The sequence below is a fragment of the Kogia breviceps genome, chromosome 11 (assembly GCF_026419965.1).
Source record: "Kogia breviceps isolate mKogBre1 chromosome 11, mKogBre1 haplotype 1, whole genome shotgun sequence".
Taxonomy (NCBI): Eukaryota; Metazoa; Chordata; class Mammalia; order Artiodactyla; family Physeteridae; genus Kogia; species Kogia breviceps.
This window is the reverse complement of record NC_081320.1, coordinates 49,539,800-49,563,204: the sequence shown is the minus strand read 5'-3', so window position 1 is coordinate 49,563,204 and position 23,405 is coordinate 49,539,800. Positions and strand designations below refer to the sequence as shown.

The 23,405-nt window shown below is 41.2% G+C and overlaps 1 protein-coding gene across 1 annotated transcript in view; it reads right to left on the bottom strand.

Annotated features, from left to right (window-relative positions):
• Positions 1–23,405, bottom strand: part of PELI1 (pellino E3 ubiquitin protein ligase 1) — a 325,875-nt gene that overhangs the window by 145,994 nt on the left and 156,476 nt on the right. Inside the window, exons 6-8 of the mRNA XM_067007513.1 lie at positions 19,445–19,582; positions 17,311–17,561; positions 17,174–17,214 (exon numbers count right to left, since the gene is read on the bottom strand). The gene's annotated coding sequence lies outside the window, so the exon portion shown is untranslated. The remainder of the gene's footprint in view (positions 1–17,173; positions 17,215–17,310; positions 17,562–19,444; positions 19,583–23,405) is intronic.

Below are 23,405 nucleotides of genomic sequence, written 5' to 3'. Positions count from 1 at the left end.
CATAGGTTTTGGTTCATCATGTTTTCATTGTCATTTGTTTCTAGGTATTTTTTGATTTCCTCTTTGATTTCTTCAGTGATCCCTTGGTTATTTAGTAGTGTATTGTTTAGCCTCCATGTGTTTGTATTTTTTACAGTTTTTTTCCTGTAATTGATATCTAGTCTCATAGTGTTGTGGTTGGAAAAGATACTTGATATGATTTCAACTTTCTTAAATTTACCAAGGCTTGATTTGTGACCCAAGATACGATCTATCCTGGAGAATGTTCCATGAGCACTTGAGAAGAAAGTGTATTCTGTTGTTTTTGGATGGAATGTCCTATAAATATCAATTAAGTCCATCTTGTTTAATGTGTCATTTAAAGCGTGTGTTTCCTTATTTATTTTCATTTTGGATGATCTGTCCTTTGGTGAAAGTGGGGTGTTAAAGTCCCCTACTATTATTGTGTTACTGTCGATTTCCCCTTTTATGGCTGTTAGTATTTGCCTTTTGTATTGAGGTGCTCCTATGTTGGGTGCATTTTAGCATAGTTTTAATCAAAAGACATTCCATATAGTCCCATAACACTAGATGGTTTCTTTTTTTTCTTTCTTTTTTTTTTTTTTTTTTGTGGTACGCAGGCCTCTCACTGTTGTGGCCTCTCTCTTTGTGGAGCACAGGCTCCGGATGCGCAGGCTCAGCAGCCATGGCTCACAGGCCTAGCCGCTCCACGGCATGTGGGATCTTCCCAGACCGGGGCACGAACCCGTGTCCCCTGCATCGGCAGGCAGACTCTCAACCACTGCGCCACTAGGGAAGCCTACTAGGTGGTTTCTGTTTAAAAAACAAAACAAAACCCAAAATTATTTGTATAGACCAAAAAAACATATTTGGTAACTGTATTTAAAAATTGTTTTCAAGCAGTCATGCAATGTACACTTAATAGAACTCTGAGACTCTTTGAGAACAAACTAGCAGGAATTGATGAAACATTTTACAGAGTAAAAATTCCATTTAAGTCCTTGGCTTTGACCTGAATGAATAAAGGGATAAGAATGTTGAATGGTCTACCCCCAAGAAGGGGGTCTGAAGCGGAGGAGGTCACCACCAGTGGGGTGTCATTGGCAGTTGACATGGCCTCAGCCACACTTCCTGACTCACCTGCAAGTGTCCCTTGGGCATCACTCAGGCTCTGGGCAAGCTCGCCTCCACCCTACATTCCTGCCTTGGCCATGCCCTCAGCCCAGAAATCCTTCCTCCCTTCCTGGGGAATTAACACATTCATGACACCTATTAGAAGAGATGGTAGATCTGGAAAAGGAAACCAAAATGTGGTAGAGTGGGCAGAACACAGTTTGGGGAGTCATTGGCAAATCTAGCTTCAAGTCTGGGCTCTAATATGTTCTGGCTGTGAGCCTTTGAGTAAATTATTTAGCTTCTCGAGCCCAGTTACTGTATCTGTAAAACCGTGCTTCCATTTTTCATAGTCAGATATTTATCGAGTACTTAGTAAGTGCCAGGCATTGTTCTAGGTACCCAGTGTGCCACAGAAGGGGGTTAGAGGATGTGGGTAAAGGGTGTGGGTACAGAGTCCAGTTTTAAAATAGGTCAGACAGAGGCTCACTGAGAAGGTGACTTATGAGTGAACATTGGAAGGAAGTGAGGGAGTGAGCTTTGAGGGCATCTGGGGGGAGAATGTTCCACGCAGAGAAGTAGCTAATGCAAAGGCCCTGAGGTAGGAGGGAGCCTGTTGTGCTGGAAGAACAGTGGGGAGACCAGTGTGACTGAAGCTGGTGAGGAAAGCAGACAATAGTGCAGAGCGAAACAAGAGGGAGCTAAGCTGTGTGCAGTCTTGTGGGTCACGGTGAGGACTTGGATTTTCACTGTGAGAGAGGATGGGAAGTCCTTGGAGGGTCATGAGCCAAGGACTTATGTTTTGGAAGGGTCACTTTGGCTGCTGTGTTGAGAATAGACTGTAGGTGGGCAGGGGTGTAAAGCAGGGACACAGGTTAGGAGACTATTACCTCAGGCGAGAGAGGATGGTGGTTTGGACCAAGGCATAGCTGTGGAGGTGGCTGGATTCTGGACATATCTTGAAAGCAGAACAAACAGAGTTTGCTGATGGATTGGACTGAGCATGAGAGAAAGAAAATAGTTAAGGAGACCTCTGAGGGTTTTGGTATGAACAGTTGGAAGAATTGTGTTGCCATTAATGGAGATGGGAAAGCTGGGGGAGGAACAGATTTGGGGTCGGGGGGAGATGGAGGATTGAGTGATAATGATAATATCGGCCCTGCCTCCCTCATGGGATTAAATGTGATGATTCATGGGTAATCTACCCTCCCAATTTGCCTTACAGTTCCTAGTTTTCAAAGACTCTCTCCCTATTCAGAGGCTGTCTGTTCTATGGAGAGTTGCCTCTCTTCCACTCTCAGGTGGTTGCAGGTGGTGGTGGATGAAGGGCTCCTAACACATGGACTCTTGGCTCTGACAAGTATTATCTGAGCTATATTTAGGTGGATATTTTAGCATGGGTCTTCACAAACCTGACTCAAGTATGACTTAACAGTTGATACCTTTATTTCTCCCTAGCAGAATATTGTTTCTAATTTTTCTTTTATATAGCAACTGATGTTGCCATGCAGATCTCTTGGTTGCTATGAGACGGTAACAATACTCTGCCCCACGATTGGCGGGGGCCTCCTAAGCAGTGTGGTTCTCACTTGGGTGACTGACACTGAGCTGTTACTATGGTGAACTTTACAATTTCCTTTGATTGGTGGACTTTAGAAATAGGTCATCATTGGAATTCATTACGTTTTGTAAGTAAAAATGAAAAATAAGTATCATAACTTTTCCCCGTCTCCAACATGAAGGAAATGTGACACTTAATGACATAATGAATCCCTGTTGGACGACTTAGGAATCTTTTGAGAACCGAAGAGTGATGATAATCCTGTGCTAAATTTTGGTGGGAAATATTTTCCTTCCTGCTTTGAGTTGATTATTCAGAGTTAGGGACATCAGGCTGACCAGAGTTGGGCTGGGGTTGGGGAGATGTGCGTGGATTGAAATGTAAACTCCCTTCTTTCTGTGGGAATAAAGGTGATGCTGGAAGCCTGAGTGTGGAGGGCAGGAGGGATATGGGCTCCAGGCAGTGCTGAGTAATGCTGCATCTCAGGACCAAGTATTCTCGTGGTCTCAGGAGGGTGCTAAGACTTGGGTCATCAGACTCACCTCCAGAGAGGAAAGCCACTGAGTGCTCCTGGCTGGACATGGCTTGACACAGGGGTGTGAGAGTCCAAGCAGGGCTTGTGCTATAGCTGAATCCTCCTGGCTCCCGTTCCCTCTCCAGCTTCACTCAGGTGGGTAGGCAGGTCCTGAAGGGTCAGTCTTCTGTTCGTCTTTGCTCTCAACAAATGGGAAAAAAGGGTAGAGGAATGAGTTTTAACCTTTTTGATTTTTTTTTTTTTTTTGTGTGTGTGTGTGTGGTACGCGGGCCTCTCACTGTTGTGGCCTCTCCCCTTGCGGAGCACAGGCTCCGGACGCACAGGCTCAGCGGCCATGGCTCACGGGCCCAGCCCCTCTGCGGCATGTGGGATCCTCCCAGACCGGGGCACGAACCCACGTTCCCACGTCCCCTGCATCGGCAGGCGGATTCTGAACCACTGCGCCACCAGGGAAGCCCACCTTTCTGATTTTGTAACCTAACTTCCTCTCTACAAGAAAAAGTGGGAGAAAACTGGAAGAACCTGGGAGGAAGGATGAATTATTTTAAGTACATCTGATCTACCTTTTTCCAACACTTGACTAACAGGTCCTGTTTGGAGTGATGGGTGGGGGAGTGGGGGCGGAGATGGGAATGAGGCTGTGTGGGAGGGAGATAGTCAGGGAGCCCTCAAACAGAATACATAACAGATTAGGGTGCTAGGGCTAATATGTGACACCCAGAGCTGATAATTTCTAACACCTCCTTCCTACATGACAAAATTATTTTTAGTAATAATCACACAACAAAACCAATAATAATAGTCATTAAAGAAATTTTACTTTATGAAACTTTGTGCCATATCAATTAAAAAATAAAATAAACGTCACAATCTAAAAAAGCAAGAGTTATGAAGTAATATTTTCAATGTCATTAACGTATTTTTGAAGAAAGATGAAAACTTAGACCTACCTATTGGTCTTTTACAGTAATGAATAATAATGTTATAGTGTCTGTTTTTGCAATTAACTTCTGCAAACTTGTCAGTGACTTTGTCAAACTTGTTTTTCTTCCCATATTCATGATGTGTCGATCCACCTTTGATCAAAGAATACTTTTCATTAATTTTAATTTTGGAAGGTTTCTTTCACATGAAACAACAGTTTAAATAAATAGGAAGTCTTCAACATAAGGCTACATTTGGGAGAAATGCATAAAAATCCCATTTCACAATAAATCCCAGAAACTTTAAACACAATAAAAATTCCAAGTGGTCAAAGAGAATGACAGAATTGAAGGAACTCAAGTTCTGTTTGTCTTTACAATCACTGTGCTATTGTTATTTATTTTGAATCAATTGTTTGAATGCAGGAATTTGAAGGACCTGATAGGCTGGACACTTGTGCCCAAAGCAAGCTTTCTTATGTACTTACTCTCAAAATAAATGCAGAGTTAATTCTCTGAATCAACTTCCATGTAGAATATGTTTACTAAAGGAAAAGCAATAAAAAATGTGCTAAACTGAAGCTTACATTTATGTTGTTAAAACTCAAGAGCAATTGTTTGGAAACTAGAGCAACAAAAGATTTTTTTTGGTGAGGAGAGAGCCGTTTATTACTGACATTGTTTAGAATTGCTTGCCATGGTGATAATAGAAAGCAGACTGGCTTTTTAGCTGGTTTTATTGTTGTTTTTTAAGTCTTCTCCAGGCCATGAACCCCTGGATGGGCCTCTGGGGTGGACCACTCCTCCCGCCCCGGCTTTGCACTGAAGTAGAATCGCTCTGATTGTGTCTTGCTGGAGCCAAAGCACAGTAAAAGGTGATGATGCAGGGAACTGAAGGAATGACAGACCCTGAGAGGCTGTTGGTCAGCAAATATCTGGTAAATTCTCTGACCCTGATACAACCAAATGGATTTGTTTCTCTTTTTACTCTCATAATAAAAGGAAAAAACAATCAAGCATCATAGCTTAAGTATCCTTCTTTCTCATAAAAATGTTAGTGATTCCTGTAGCTTTGCGTGTTATTCATATAGCTCTTGTGTGGCCTGACATTTTCCCCTGAACCTTTTGCTATTTTATTCTATTCTGGGCCATTGTTTTTGACGCCTAATTTCATTGTGCACTGAACTCAGCACTGAATTTATTTTTACTAATAAAACATGTGACATGCTTTGCTGAGTCTTCAGAACTGGTTTAGGCATGGGGCAAAGGCATTGGACACATGAAGTTGCAGGAACCATACGAGGGCTAGAATGATTGGTAAGGGAAGGAGGAAGAAAAAAATAGCAGAAGTCATGACTTATCCTTCTAGGTTTGCTATGTATGACACCCTTTTTTTCCTGTCACCGCAACAGACATATATTTAGATCCACCCTTATATTAGTAGATGGTTTCCTGGGTAGGGCAATTTAAAAGTGCTGGTGCCTGAACTTCTACCATTAGTTCTGTATATTCCTTTAGGTTAAATATTGTTTGCTCTCCACAGGCCTCTGGAAAGCAGCTACCTCTGGAGTGTAGGTACCTCTGGAAGAAGTAACACATCAAGTCTCTAACACTTTAGTATAAATGAGTGTATTTGATTGCTCCTTCTGTTACCTGATTAGCAGGATGTGGACCCTGGTTAACTAGAAAGTCATGGAGACACTTCTCAACTCAGCCCTGACAGCCTGGAATGTGTATGTTTGCTATAAGGAATTCCAAGTCCCTCTCTGAGAGTAAACAACAGAAAAAGGCCCACCCTGTTGATAAGAGGTCTGAAGGAACTTCATATGTAAAGAATAACATGTTTTAATTTCATTTCTCTCCCAAGAACCAGAACATCCTCCTAGCCTACAACACAGCCCCCCACTTTGCCCCAAGAGTGCTGGAGGCTTCGTGCCATCATTTGTGTCTCATTTTTATTCTACTCGCATATGTCTGGGGAGAGGGCCCTTTTAGATTTCTTCTTGGCTCTGCTTCAGGCTCCATAATAGCAATGGATCCGTGCTTCTTAATCCAGTGAAGGCAGGTGGCAGCAAGCCAAAATGGCCTCCATGGAGGGCGTTTGTAGGAGTGGCACTTTCAGCATGCATTAAAAAATCAGGAGCCAGGCGGGACAAAAGCCCAGACTGACAGCGTGCCCCTAAGAAGGGTGCCTGCACCAAGGTTTAAAAAAGAAAGAAAAGCATTTTCTTTTCTATTGAATTGAATTAATGTTCTGTGCCAGCTTTTGTTCCTAGAAGCATCGTGTGTGTGTGTGTGTGTGTGTGTACACGCAAGCCTGTGGACATGCACGTGACTAGTTTCTCACACAGCTGCTACCTGAAAAATCACAGGCAAGTTGTAGAGATGATGCTAGAAAGTGTTAAGAAGGCAGCTGAGAGGTTGCCCATCAAGGTTACCAAGAACAAATGAGGTGGGGCTTCCCTGGTGGCACAGTGGTTAAGAATCCGCCTACCAATGCAGGGGACACAGGTTTGAGCCCTGGTCCAGGAAGGTCCCACATGCCATGGAGCAACTAAGTCAGTGCGCCACAACTACTGAGCCTGCACTCTAGAGCCTGCAAACCACAACTACTGAGCCCACGTGGGACATCTATTGAAGCCCACATGCCTAGAGCCCATGCTCTGCGACAAGAGAAGCCACTGCAACAAGAAGCCCGTGCACCACAATGAAGAGTAGCCCCTGCTCACTGCAACTTGAGAAAGCCCGTGTGCAGCAATGAAGACCCAATGCAGCAAACAATAAATTTTTTTAAAAAAAGAACAAATGAGGTGACCTTGACTTTGTTAATACTTTGTCTCCTCTCAAGGTTTAAAAATATATTTATGTCAGTATATAACCCAAAAATGTTCATTAATTGCCTATTTGGATGGTTCTGTTCATAATATGTATTTATCCCAAACATAAGTTGTTAATAGAAAGTATGAAAACTGCTCTAGATGTGGAATAGGGTGCATTATTCTAGGGTTTAGAACCACATATATAAATGTGGTACCACAAAAATTCATACTCTTTTTCATGAGCCATGGTCCTTCACTATACATAGGTATTTTCCCAGGAATGTGTGTGTAAGATAAATATTTTCAAATGAAATCATATTTTGCTTGCTCTAAAAAATGAAAATTCCTGTGACAAAACTCTCCTTTCTGAAAAGTATGAGTTAGGAATGAGAAGGTCATTGGCCTGGTCATTTTCCCTCTGTGGGCTCGATTTTCTCATCTATGAAATCAGAAGGTGAGTGCAATGAATGATTTCTATGACTCCATCACAGCTTTATCCTTCTGTGTTCCAAAACTGTTTTTAGTGTAAATAATCACCCTATAATTTGTCCATCATCTTTTTAAATCCAGAATTGGGACTCTGGGCTGCCTTACTTAAGAAGGGTTCACCTGAACTGGTACTAACAGGTTGTCTGAATTCGTTATTCCTTTCCATTATTCTTTTGGGATGAAGTGGAATGAGTCATAAGTGAGGAGGTTATAAAAGCACACACAGATCAACGGGAAGACAGAGACAGGAAGGGGTAGCAAGACACGTCAGCATTTTCCCCCAGACAGCTTGAAAGCAAAAGAGGAGGCCCCATTGTTTGCTCACAGCTTTTGTACACTGACCTGTCAGAGTGGGACACCCGGGCCACAGAGCATAGCCAGGAGCATTTCGTGGAAGCCGGCAGGCCTCGAATGCAAGCAGCTGCCCTGCAGGTGTCTGCAGGAGAGAAAAGTCTGGGAACTGTATGAATTACAGGAAGTGAGTCTTAGGTAGGACTCCTCCCACCTTTACCCTATTTGACAATTTCTTGAAATTCTCCCCATACCAAAAATGCCTTGAAAGAGGTTTTTTTTTCTTAGTATTTTCATTGTGGGAAATTAAAACCCTCTTCCTTGGTGATAGTAAAAATTCAGTAATTTTGCACCATTGGTAGCTTTTTGGTGATATAAATCCATTCTTCTGGAAATGGCCTATTGGCTAAGAATATTTATTAACATATTTTGAAGGAAATTGACAGTGAAATATGATCTGCCTCTAGATCACACAAATTACTCAATTTGTAGATATATAACCACACCATTTACAGAAAAGAATAACTTGATTTACCTTAACAGCCATTCTCTGAGCACCTATTCTTTGTCCAGTAGTGTGCTAGGGGTGAAGCGATCAAACCTTGCTTGCTGTATTTTAATATTCCTGGATGCCCTCCACCTATGGACCGAATGTTTATGTCCCCCATAATTCATATGTTGAAATCCTACCCCCACAGTGTGATAGTATTAGAAGGTGGGGCCTTTGGGGGCTAATTAGGATTAGATGAAGTCATATGGATGGAGCCCTCAGGAATGGGATTAGTGCCTTTGTAACAGTCATGAGAGAGCTTGCCTCCTCTCTCTGCTCACCACCACATGAGGTTACAAGGAAACGATGACAGTCTGCAATCCAGAAGAGGACCCTCACCAGGACCTGACCATACCAGCATACTGATGTCAGACTTCCAGGCTTCAGAACTGTGAGAAATAAATTTCTACTGTTTATAAGCATCCTAGTCTATATACTTAGTTATAGCAGCCTTAACTAAGACACTCTCTGTTAATATTTTCCAGAACCACATATTTATCTATTTTTCTTACCCAGGATTTTGTGATGTGCAATAGCACATCAATAAATTCTAGTCTATCTTTGGTTGGTTACAAAGCAGCAACCTTGACAAAATTCTCTGTTCTGCATTTTGACCCTATGCCAGCTAGTGATTTTCTAGTAATGGTTGTTTTCTAATATAGTCTTCAATTCATAGTATGCAGCTGGATTAGTTGAACACTACTGGCTTGTCTATCAGATAGTTTTAGCACATTTATTATGGCAGCTGCTGTCATCACAGAAATGGGAGTAGAGTTTACTCTCCCATTGGTGACTCTACTCTGTTTATACATAATATCAAAAGGCTGTTTTTTGTAAAATCATTTTAAAAAACCTAACCCTCTTATAAATTGTTTTCACAAACTCTTATGTCATCAGAAAACATACTTTGGTTATATTTTACCTACATAATCTTGGCTGAATGGATGCAGGTAAATACCAGAAAGGCAATCTAACCTGGAGTAGGATATACTCCTGAAAGCACAGTAAAATGTCAAAGTTATCTAGATACCTCATTACTCATCAAAAGTTGATGGTAAGGGATCCAGGGCCACTATCTGCACCATATAATATTATGTCATAAAAAAGAAAACTACACCCCAAACATTATAACAAAAGAATGAAAACCCAAATCTGAATTATGGAAGAAAATGGAGATTTAAAGGGAGGGGTGCAGAAAAGGTGATAGGATTCACAGAAAGGTAGACAAAATGAAAAGGCAGAGATTATGTACTAGATGAAGGAACAAGATAAAACCCCAGGAAAACAACTAAATGAAGTGGAAATAGGCAACCTTCCAGAAAAAGAATTCAGAATAATGATAGTGAAGATGATCCTGGACCTCGGAAAAAGAATGGAGGCAAAGATTGAAAAGATACAAGAAAAGTTTAACAAAGACCTAGAAGAATTAAAGAACAAACAAATAGAGATTAACAATACATTAACTGAAATGAAAAATACACTAGAAGGAATCAATAGCAGAATAATGGAGGCAGAAGAATGGATAAGTGACCTGGAAGACAGAATGGTGGAATTCACTGCCACAGAACAGAATAAGGAAAAAAGAATGAAAAGAAATGAAGACAGTCTAGAGACCTCTGGGACAACATTAAACACACCAACATTCACACTATAGGGGTCCCAGAAGGAGAAGAGAGAGAGAAAGGACCCGAGAGAATATTTGAAGAGATTATAGTAAAAAATTTCCTTAACATGGGAAAGGAAATAGCCACCCAAGTCCAGGAAGTGCAGAGTCCCATACAGGATAAACCCAAGGAGAAACACGCCAAGACACATAGTAATCAAACTGACAAAAATTAAAGACAAAGAAATATTATTAAAAGCAACAAGGCAAAAATGACAAATAACATACAAGAGAACTCCCTAAGGATAACAGCTGATTTCTCATCAGAAACTCTACAAACCAGAAGGGAGTGGCACGATATCGTTAAAGTAATGAAAGGGAAGAACCTACAACCAAGATTACTCTACCCGGCAAGGATCTCATTCAGATTTGACAGAGAAATCAAAAGCTTTAGAGACAAGCAAAAGCTAAAAGAATTCAGCACCACCAAACCAGCTCTACAACAAATGTAAAAGGAACTTCTCTAAGTGGGAAACACAAGAGAAGAAAAGGACCAGACCTACTAGAGCATGGACTTGAGGATATGGGGAGGGGGAAGGGTAAGCTGTGACAAAGTGAGAGTGGCATGGACATATATACACTACCAAACGTAGAATAGATAGCTAGTGGGAAGCAGCTGCATAGCACAGGGAGATCAGCTCGGTGCTTTGTGACCACGTAGAGGGGTGGGATAGGGAGGGTGGGAGGGATGGAGACACAGCAGGAAAGAGATATGGGAACATATGTATAGGTATAACTGATTCACTTTGTTATAAAGCAGAAACTAACACACCATTGTAAAGCAATTATACTACAATTAAGAAAATGGTAATAGGAACATATATATCAATAATCACCTTAAATGTGGATGGATTAAATGCCCCCACCAAAAGACAAAGGCTTGCTGAATGGATACAAAAACAAGACCTATATATATGCTGTCTACAAGAGACCCACTTCAGACCTAGGGACACATACAGACTGAAAGTGAGGGGATGGAAAAAGATATTCCATGCAAATGGAAATCAAAAGAAAGCTGGAGTAGCAATACTCATATCAGATAAAATAGACTTTAAAATTAAGAATGTTACAAGAGACAAGGAAAGACACTACATAATGATCAAGGGATCAATCCAAGAAGATATAACAATTATAAATATATATGCACCCAACACAGGAGCACTTCAATACATAAGGCAACTGCTAACAGCTATAAAAGAGGAAATCTACAATACCACAATAATACTGGGGGACTTTAACACCTCACTTACACCAATGAACAACACATCATCCAGGCAGAAATTTAATAAGGAAACACAGCTTTAAATGACACAATAGACCAGATAGATTTAACTGATATTTACAGGACATTCCATCCAAAAATAGAAGATTACACTTTCTTCTTAAGTGCACACAGAATATTCTCCAGGATAGATCACATTTTGGGTCACAGATCAAGGCTCGGTAAATTGAAGAAAATTGAAATCATATCAAGCATCTTTTCTGACCAAAACACTATGAGATTAGAAATAAAGTACAGGGGGGAAAAAACGTAAAAAACACAAACACATGGAGGCTAAACAATACGTATACTAAATAACCAAGAGATCACTGAAGAAATCAAAGAGGAAACCAAAAAATACCTAGAAACAAATGACAATGAAAACACGATGATCCAAAACCTATGGGATGAAGCAAAAGCAGTTCTAAGAGGGAAGTTTATAGCTATATAAACCTACCTCAATAAACAAGAAAAATCTCAAATAAACAATCTAACCTTACACCTAAAGGAACCAGAGAAAGGGGAACAAACAGAACCCAAAGTTAGTAGAAGGAAAGAAATAATAAAGATCAGAGCAGAACTAAATGAAATAGAAAACAATAGCAAAGATCAATAAAACTAAAAGCTGGTTCTTTGAGAAGATCAATAACATTGATAAACCTTTAGCCAGATTCATCAAGAAAGAGAGGGAGAGGACTCAAATCGATAAAATTAGAAATGAAACAGGAGAAGTTACAACGGACACCACAGAAATACAAAGCATCCTAAGAGACTACTACAAGCAACTCTATGCCAATAAAATGGACAACCTGGAAGAAATGGACCAATTCTTAGAAAGGTATAACCTTCCAAGACTGAACCAGGAAGACACAGAAAATATGAACAGACCAATCACAAGTAATGAAATTGAAAAAGTGATTAAAAATCTTCCAACAAACTAGAGTCCAGGACCAGATGGCTGCACTGGTGAATTCTATCAAACATTTAGAGAAGAGCTAACACCCATCCTTCTCAAACTCTTCCAAAAAATTGCAGAGGAAGGAACACTCCCAAACTCATTCTATGAGGCCACCATCACCCTGATACCAAAACCAGAGAAAGATACTACAAAAAAAGCAAATTACAGACTAATATCACTGATGAAGATAGATGCAAAGATCCTCAACAAAATACTAGCAAACAGAGTCCAACAACATATTAAAAGGATCATACTCCATGATCAAGTGGGATTTATCCCAGGGATGCAAGGATTCTTCAGTATACACAAATCAATCAAAGTGATACACCATATTAACAAACCGAAGAATAAAAACCATATGATCATCTCAATAGATGCACAAAAAGCTTTTGACAAAATTCAACACCCATTTATGATAAAAACTCTCCAAAAAGTGGGCATAGAGGAACCTACCTCAACATAATTCAGGCCATATATGATAAACCCACAGCAAACATCATTCTCAATGGTGAAAAACTGAAACCGTTTCCTCTAAGAGCAGGAACAAGACAAGGATGTCCACTCTTGTCACTATTATTCAACATAGCTTTGAAAGTCCTAACCATGGCAATCAGAGAAGAAAAAGAAATAAAAGGAATACAAATTGGAAAAGAAGAAGTAAAACTGTCACTATTTGCAGATGACATGATATTAGACATAGAGAATCCTAAAGATGCCACCAGAAAACTACTAGAGCTAATCATTGAATTTGGTAAAGTTGCAGGATACAAAAATAATGCACAGAAAACTTTCATTCCTATACACTAACAACGAAAGACCAGAAAGAGAAATTAAGGAAACACTACCATTTACCACTGCAACAAAAAGAATAAAAAACCTAGGAATAAACCTACCTAGGGAGACAAAAGACCTGTATGCAGAAAACTATAAGACACTGTTGAAAGAAATTAAAGATGATACCAACAGATGGAAAGATATACCATGTTCTTGAATTGGAAGAATCAATACTGTGAAAATGACTATACTACCCAATGCAATCTACAGATTCAATGCAATCCCTATCAAACAACCAGTGGCATTTTTTACAGAACTAGAACAAAAAAATCTTAAAATTTGTGAGGAAACACAAAAGACTCCGAATAGCCAACGCAATCTTGAGGGTAAAAAACACAGCTGGAGGAATCAGACTCCCTGACTCCAGACTATACTACAAAGCTACAGTAATCAAGACAATATGGTACTGACACAAAAACAGAAATATAGATCAATGGAACAGGATAGAAAGCCCAGAGATAAACCACGCACTTATGGTCAACTAATCTATGACAAAGGAGGCAAGGGTAGCAAATGGAGAAAAGACAGCCTCTTCAATAAGTGGTGCTGGGAAAACTGGACAGCTACATGTAAAAAAATGAAATTAGAACACTCCCTAACACCATACACAAAAATAAACTCAAGGGCTTCCCTGGTGGTGCAGTGGTTGGGAGTCCACCTGCTGATGCAGGGGTGTCAGGTTCATGCCCCGGTCCGGGAGGATCCCACGTGCCGCGGAGAGGGTGGGACCGTGAGCCATGGTCACTGGGCCTGCGCTTCCGGAGCCTGTGCTCCACAATGGGAGAGGCCACAGCAGTGAGAGGCCCGCATACCACAAAAAATAAATAAATAAATAAATTAATTAAATTAAATAAACTCAAAATGAATTAGAGACCTAAATGTAATACTGGACACTATAAAACTCTTAGAGGAAAATATAGGAAGAACGCTCTTTGACATAAATCATAGCAAGATCTTTTTTGACCCACCTCCTAGAATAATGGAAATAAAAACAAAAATAAACAAATGGGACCTAATGAAACTTAAAAGCTTTTGCACAGCAAAGGAAACTATAAACAAGACAAAAAGAAAACCCTCAGAATGGGAGAAAGTATTTGCAAATGAATCAACGGACAAAGGATTAATCTCTAAAACATATAAACAGCTCATGAAGCTCAATATTAAAAAAACAAACAACCCAATCAAAAAATGGGCAGAAGACCTAAATAGACATCTCTCCAACAAAGACATACAGATGGCCAAGAGGCACATGAAAAGCTGCTCAACATCACTAATTATTAGAGAAATGCAAATCAAAACTACAATGAGGTATCACCTCACACCAGTTAGAATGGGCATCAACAGAAAATCTACAAACAAGAAATGCTGGAGAGGGTGTGGAGAAAAGGGTACCTCCTTGCACTGTTGGTGGGAATGTAAATTGATACAGCCACTATGGAGAACAGTATGGAGGTTCCTTAAAAAACTAAAAATAGAATTACCTTATATCCAGCAATCCCACTACTGGGCATATACCCAGAGAAAACCATAATTCAAACAGACACATCCACCCCAATGTTCACTGCAGCACTATTTATAATAGCCAGGTCATGGAAGCAACCTAAATGCCCATTGACAGACAAATGGATAAAGAAGATGTGGTATGTATATACAATAGAATATTACTCAGCCGTAAAAAGGAACGAAATTTGTAGAGATGTGGATGGACCTAGAGACTAACATACAGAGTGAAGTGACTTAGAAAGAGAAAAACAAATATCATATATTAACACATATATGTGGAATCTAGAAAAATGGTACAGATGAACCGGTTTGCAAGGCAGAAATAGAGACACAGGTGTAGAGAACAAATGTATGGACACCAAGGGGAGAAAGTGGGGGGGGCGGTTGGTGGTGGTGGGAAAATAAAAAAGAAAAGGTGATGGCAAGTTGTTGAAACATACTCACTTGCTCAACCATTTTTATGTGGACCATGGTGGTAGTAGTTATCAGAACAAGATTGGAAATGATTTCAGCGCCCTTTTTCGCACATTGTGTAAGTGCAAGACAAGGCACCTTTAAATTTAATGTGTTCATGTGGTACATACTTATACACAATGGAATATTACTCAGCCATGAAAAGGAATGGAACTGTGCCATTTGCAGAGATGTGGATGGACCTAGAGTCTGTCATACAGAGTGAAGTAAGCCAGAAAGAGGAAAACAAATATCATATAATATCGCTTATATGTGGAATCTAGAAAAATGGTAGAGATGAACTTATTTGCAAAACAGAAATACAGTCACAGATGTAGAGAACAAACGTGTGGTTACCAAGGCAAGGAAGCGGGGGTGGGATGAACTGGGAGATTGGGACTGACATATATACACAGTTATGTATAAAACAGATAACTAATGAGAACCTACTGTATAGCACAGGGAACTCTATTCAATGCTCTGTGGTGACCTACATGGGAAGGAAATCGAAAAAAGAGTGGATATATGTATATATATGACTGACTGACTTTGCTGTACAGCAAGAAACTAGCAAAACATTGCAAAGCAACTATACTCCAATAAAAATTAATTTTAAAAAATTGAATGTGTTCAGTGTAAATTGAAACTTTTAGTCTGAGGATTCATATTTACATGAAGAATAGTAGCTCCCAGCTCACTCTCCTCCTGCTTTCTTAGTAGCAGCACCCTGAGTTGCTTACTGGTCCTTCCCAGGTTTAGGTGGAGCTGCCTTTTTGCTCTTGGATCCATTCTTCCTTCAAATCCTATGAAAACACAATTCAATAGAGGATTGTGAGCTCTTGCTGCCTTTGATCTCTGAGCAAGGAAAGGTGACTGCATATGATTAATGAGCTCAGCTGGACTTTGCCCAGTGGCCTACAGGATGATATGGGCTCCCAAGAACATTTAGAGGAGGAACGGGAAGAGACCCAGGATGTTCTGATGGCAGCTGGTGTCTTGGAAATGTGTAGTCTTGGAGGAGATGTCCTAGCCCAGCAGGGTTGCCTGTCTTGGTGTGACAGAGACATGCTGAAGGGGGTGGCCACCCATCCACTCACAAAGAATAATTATACCCTTCTGCTAGCTGTGTGTTCCCTCCAGTTCAAGGAAGTTTCCATTCAGTGAGGCAGCACTTAAATTAATGGGAGAAATGGGCTTGAGTGGGATACAGAGAGGGGCTTAGCTAAGAGGGAGGACCAGGTAAGGGAGATGAGCTGGACTGTGACCAGTTCTAGTTCGCCAGCTCAGAAAGACTGTCATCACTACCTAAACCGTACTAAGCTTAGACTGTAACTGGCACCTTCTTGGTAAACTGTGCAGTGTTTATGGTCCCGTATGGATTCAGTTCTTCTTAACTTTCTTTTGAGAAGCATCCCCTCTTGGTGAAGGGAGCTCTCTGAACTGGGTGGGCCCAGGATGGTTGTATCAGCTGTGCCCGGACAGTGATGCCTTTTCTGGGTGAAGGACTCGAGCAGGGGCTGGATCTAGCCCACTCAGCTTGCTGAGCTGAACCGTGGCCCAGGGCTGAGTCAGCTGAAGGAAGGAACACCATTGTGTAATTGGCCTGCCATTTTCTAGTTTGCACAAATCCCCGCTGAAGTTCTAGTGATATATGAGCATTATCCCAGGAGGGTCCAGGAGCCATGTGGGATGACATCCTGGTACTCACTTTGGGTAGCTCACAGGCACATCTGAATGACGCCTATACCTCTTTAGGCTGCCACTTACCACTCTTGTACCTGAAGAGTGACCAAACCTTGACCTTCAAGACTTCCACAAATGACTGCACTAGTCTCACTGCTCTTGATGAGGCCCCAGGTTTCTTCCAGCATGAGCTCAGAGAATAAACCCCTACCCTGAGAGGACTCTGAAGACCTGACTTTTTCTTCTGAATCCACCTTCAACAGCTGTTCGATCTAAAGTGAGTCATTTTGCATAGCACAGGGAGATCACCTCTGTGCTTTGTGACCACCTAGAGGGGTGGGATAGGGAGGGTGGGAGAGAGGGTGATGCAAGAGGGAAGAGATATGGGAACATATGTATATGTATAACTGATTCAGTTTGTTGTAAAGGAAAAACTAACACACTATTGTAAAACAATTATACTCCAATAAAGATGTTAAAAAATAAAAATAAAAATACAGTGAGTCATTTGACCCTTCACATCCTTCATTTCCTTACCTGTACAAAGGGGATGACAATTTTCATGTCAAAGGATTGTCCTGAGGATTAAACAAGAGAATGTTTAGGAGAACATTTCGGGATGTAATATACTGAACAAACGAATGTTAGGAGTGACCATCACTCCCGTGCATCACCTTGAGATGGGAAACCAGAGGCTCTGTTTCCATTTGGTACAGTGGCCACTTCAGAGTCTTGTGAAGTCTGTCTAATAATGCCAGTGAGAATGGAGCCCCTCTGTTCTGGAAGAAAGGCTGCACCATGAGCTCGCTGTTGCTGCTTTCTTGGAGGAGACTTCTTTATAGAAAAATAACACTGCTCATGGGAACTTCAGAGAGAAAATCTTCAGTGTGCCATAAAAAAGATTTATTTTTGTGAAGTTAGGTATCTGTGAAAAGTAAAAAGGCAAAAGATTAGGGGACAACCAAAGTCAGGAATCTGACTCTTTAACTGGACCTCAAAATGTTTTTGTTAGTCTTTAAATGATAAGAATAAACATTTGAGTCAGGCGGAGACCAATTACAATCTCCTGGGTTGTGTGTTTTCCTCTCCAGAACGCCAGCTGCAGCAGTCCCAAGCTGCTTTCAGACCGACCTTGCTTTCAAGTCTTTCTCCAAACAATTGTAGCTCTTTATCAAAATCCTCAGTAGGTGGTCCCACAACTGTTTTGATGGACAGGTGGACTAGATAGTAACTGAACTTAAGAAATGCCCCTACCCCAAGGTATCTCCTGAGTATCTCACTGCCGATGGCTCAAATCCTGCTACTAGCCACTACTCTCTTTAAATTAAGAAGTTACCTCCTATTAAAATCCAAGTAATGGATCTCTTCTCCTGGAGAAGTAACATTAAAACTGTAATACCTTAGTGCGAGGGACTTGATACAGGGGCCAGCAGACTTTTTCTGTAAAGGATCAAATAGTAAATATTTTAAGTTTTGTGGGCCATCAGGTCTCTGTTGGAGCTACTCAACTCTTGTCATTGTAAGGCAGCCATTGAGGTAGGAATAAGCATGGCCGGGTTTCTATAACATTTCATTTACAAAAAAAACGAGAGATGGCCTCCATTTGGCCCCATGGCTGTTGTTTCCAACCCCTGACTTAATTGAATCCTTTTGAAAGGAGCAACCAGCTGAGAGCAGGGGAAGAAGCACCTGACACCTGGTGTGGGGGAAGGGAAGTGACCAGAAGGGTGGGAAACTGGGGGACAAAGAGCCAATGCAACGATGTTCCAAACACATTTCTTACTCTGCAGTTCTAATAATTTTCAGCTAAAAATCTTGAAATTTTTATAGTAGGCAATTATATCATCTGTAAACTAATAGCTTTATGTTTTCAAACTTTTCCCTCTTATTTATTTCTCATGTTTTATTTAGCTTATTATAGAAGTTCTTAGCTAATAATTATTAGTAATGATTGTAATATCTTTATCTTATTCCTTACATTGATGAAAGCATCTCTGGTATTTCTCCATGTTGGTTTTATCTGAAATAGATCTTCATCACCATGTTAAAGACATGCCCTTTTACTAAACTTTTTTGAAAAAAAATAATAAATCAGGAAAAGATTTTTTAAAAAGAGCCACAGGGAGAGATGGGCCCTATAAGCCAAACTTCATAAGAGTTAGTCCTGTTTAGCCATTTAGACATTTTTTTTCTGGTCGAAATAATTTGACTCAATCAGTTTGTTTACTACATATATTTATACAATTTTTTATTTGGTGGAAGGGTGATACTCAGTTTAATTGTATTTAGTATATCATTCTTACTTAGTGTATCAATTCAATAGTCACAGGATGGGGCTTCCCTGGTGGCGCAGTGGTTGAGAATCCACCTGCCAATGCAGGGGACATGGGTTCGATCCCTGGTCTGGGAAGATCCCACATGCTGCGGAGCAACTGGGCCCGTGAGCCACAACTACTGAGCCTGCGCATCTGGAGCCTGTGCTCTGCAACAAGAGACGCCGAAATAGGGAGAGGCCCGTGCACTGTGATGAAGAGTGGCCCCCGCTCGCCACAACTAGAGAAAGCCCTCGCACAGAAATGAAGACCCAACACAGCCAAAAATAAATAAATGTATTTTTTTTTAAAAAGTCACAGGACAAGGCAGCTCCCATTCTACCACTTAACAGCTTAGAATACTATTCACATGTCATGAAAATTGCTAAACATTAAAAGGGAAACACTTTTGAATAAAAAAAAATTTTTCAGACTGTATTACGCTCCCTCTCCCCTTCCTCTGTTTGCATTGAACACTCTTTGCCACTTGAATTACCTTATGGGTGGTCTGAGAAGTGAATGGTGTTCTGATTTTCTTGAAGCTGTGCACGAAAGAAGTTTTTTTTCAAACAGTATTTTCTTTCAGGATCAGTGGAAGCTGACGCATGGTGCTTAGTCTTAGCTGTGACGTGTTCTTGAAGGAAAAAGAGAATTATTTATAAGCCTTTTCAAGCCTCATTCAGGTGTCAGTGGGCACGTGGGGGAAAGTGCACGATATCCACAGAGCTGGCACAGCTGACCCACGCCATGGAGGGTGTAAGCTTGGGTGGTATTCCAGGAGCGGGGTGGGATTTGACTAAGACGTGACTCCTCTTTGCCAGTTCCTCCTGTGTCAGACAGTGCAACATGGAAGATGACAAATTTAGAATTAGCAATGGAGCCTGCAGCTATGGACCAGGCAAGTGAGAATCATAACCACAGCCTCTGAGAAGACTACAGCTGACCACTGGGATGGGGAGAGGAAAGGTAGTGGGTTGTTAAATTGGTGCCTGCATGTCACTCTGAGACATGCTGGCTTCTCTCCATTGTTGGGAATAGGCCCAATGCCTTGGAGACAGTCTAATTATCTTTTTATACATTCATAGAGAAGTTTATTTTTGGTAAAGTCACTCAAACTGGAATCGACTTGATTGGTTTATGTTGGAAAAGTATTTGGGGCTTATCATCCAAATTACATTAAAAATGCTGAAATGCATTCTAGTTATTACCTAATCTAGCCTACTTCTTTCTTTATCAGGGAAATGGAATACCATCCAAATTATAGGGCTTGTGTATATTTTGTGTCCCTAAGTATGACCCAGTAAGGGAAAAACTGCTTTTAAAAGGGGACTGTTAACATTCACTACATGGTTTATAGTGAACTGGTTTCCTCCTTTTGCAGAATATTGTCAGAGATCTGAATGCAGAAAGGACAAAAGGCCCTCATCATCTGTGCAGTACACAGCCAGCCCTGGAGGAAAGGGTGGTACTGCACCTGCATCAGTTCAGGTGCCTCCAGAGAAACAGAACCAATAGTGCAGACGCTTGCATGCATGCCACCCTCCCCCCCCCGCCAAATACAGAATCAATTCTCGTTATTCATGGTAGTTATGTCCCATAAAGTCCCCACAAACACTGAATTAGGAAATAATGAGCCACTGTTCCTAGGGGAAATACAGGGTTGGGTTCCTGTGAGCCTCTGGTCACATTCTCCTCAATCGATCAAAATATAACCTCATTTTATCTGTATTTCTGTTTAAAGACACCTTACTTAATATACACTGTTGATTCATTAACATTGAACTCACAGCCAACAGCACTGTAACTGATGCCTGAATGAAGCATATTTCCTCACAAGGCAAATCACAGCCTTCTGGCATTAAGAACACTAGACGGCACGTTAGCAATATGCTTAGAAGCCACTGTAAACAGCAAAATCGCCAACAAAAAGCACAAAAATATGAAAATCATGGCACTACATAGACCACGTAAAGGACACTTGTTTACAGTCTGAGAGCTGAACAAGAAGTTGGAGAGCCACCTTGTTCGACCTCAGCTGGAAAAAGAGCTGCATTAGGTGACAAATTTTTCACCACTCTACACATGTCCAGGAATAACTGTGGAAGCACCGTGAGTGTTAATTTGGTGTTATAATAACTTTTAGCAAGTAGGAAATTTCACAAATAGAGAATTTGTGAATAATGAGGATCAAATGTATACGGAAAAAGATTTATTTAAAGCAAATAGCTTCCATGATTGTGGGGAATGGCAAGTCTGTGGTCTGCAGGGTGGAGCGGCTGTCTGGAAACTCCCTGGCAGGAGCTGAAGCTGCACTTAACAGGTGGAATTTCTACCTCAGAGAAACCTCTTTTGCTCTTAAGGCCTTTCAAGTGATTGGATGAGGAACCCAGACTGTCAAGACCTTTACTTAACATCAGCTGATTGTAGATGTCAACAGCATCTACAAAATACCTTCACAACAACACCTAAACTAGTGTTTAACTGAACAACAGGGTGCTATCGTATAGACAAGTTCATACATTAAGCACCCAATTTAGAGCCCAGGAAAATGGCCCTGGAGGAAATCTTCCCTTTTCATTTTCCTAGAAGGTTAGTACGAGAGAGCAAAAGCTCATACACCCCACCCTCTGCCTAGGTAAGCATTTGTTCAATGTACTTTGACGACTTCCACTCTGCAGAGGGACCTCAGTCAGAGCACTGACCACAGTGGGTAGGAGTGATGAGGATCTTTTATTTGAGGTGTTAAAAAGGGACAGAGATTCTTAAGCCTTTCCCTCGGATTCACCAAATACAACCCATCTTTGTTTCTAATTTGATAATTTTCTTATGTCCATTGATCAGGCTCTTTCTGCTCTGAGCCTCAGCCAGCAGCCAGTTGCTCAGCCCCTGCTCTAGAATTAATGAGAGGGCTCGGACTGCTCTCAGCCTCTGGGCTGCTGTGTCCTGTCAGCAGTTTTGTTGGGCAAGAGTGGTGCTATTGCCCAATCTCCAGGCTTCTCGGTTCCTCTAGGGCCCATGATGGAGGGACCCTGCCCTGTGCTGTAGCCCCTGTATTCCAAGTGTGATGCATAAACCAGCAGCATTGGCATCACCTGAGAACTCGTTAGAACTGCAGAGCCCCAGACTTACTGAATCAGAATCTGCATTTTTAGCCAGGTTCCAGGCGACTCATATGTAAGTAAAGATTGCAAGTATGCTCTAGGTAGCTATGTGGAGCCTACAGTCCTTCAACCTTCAATGTTTAGGTCTTGAATCCTGACCCATCTTTCCATCTATTTTGAATCAGATATTCAAGAACAACCCTGCTCCACCTGGCACTGGTGGATGGACACCTCCATCCTGCTTTCCACAATTGGAAGCCCTTGAATAATCCCCCTGCCAAAGCTGGCCTGCATGTTTTCTTCCCCTGGTTGTGCATGACTCTATTCTCAGTGCCTGCCCAGGAGCACTACTTCTGCCCCATCCTGCCCTCTGATCCTGCCAGCTCCCCACCCCCTGAACTCCTGTCAGGTTCTACACGTAGACCTGTGGAGGGGAGGAGAGACTGGAACTTCCTCTTCAGAACTGATTTGGAAAGATTCAAACACTGATGAGCATAGTTCAGAGAGGAAGTAGAATCAGCTGAGAGATTCAGGGAACAGGGGGTCAGTTTCCAGATGTCTCATTTCCAGAGCAAACTGAGGTCAGCATATGAGCTCTATTTAAGCCTCCATTGCCTAACTGTAAATTGACAAGAAAGCTACCTTTGAACCCCTTCTGTGAAACCCATTAAACCAGTTCGGAACTTCAAAGTTTCTCTATACATTTGCTTTTGAGGCCAGTTTAACAGGGGATCTGTGGCCAGCAAAGAGCTACAGTATTGACTTTATTAGAAGTCTAATGGTCCCTTTTTTTTTTGTAAAATTAAGCATGGAATCCTTTAACCTGTCATTATGGGATACCACCATGCCATGGAGTCAAATGATTAATTTGCCATGCACTTAATAGTATAGTCTGTAATTATAAAGGCTATTTTCCAAACCTCACATTTGATCATTCCTGAAGAGGGAGGATTTCTCACCCTGAAAATCAGCTTTAGGCTTGGATAGCAATTACTCATCTTTCCTTTTCCTGGCATTATGACTATAGGAGTAGACAATGGATTGGTTCCCCAAATGACCTCAAGCTTTTCCCACTTAAACTGTGTTAATTTCTAGGCTCATCTCCCATGTCTCCAGAAGTGGAGAACATATAGTCATAAGCCGGTCAATAGAGTCCAGCCTGCAATTTGCTGAGGGTCATTTTCTTGCCTTGTCTGAACCACCACATGGTTAATTTGATTGCCATTGTGTCCAGATGGACTAAGTGCATGTCAGTAGATGTGCAAGTCAACCTGAGCAAAGGAAATGAACTATACAAGTGAACTTACTTACATGTGCCTGAAACACTGTGAGCTGCTGCGCTGCACAACTCTCAGG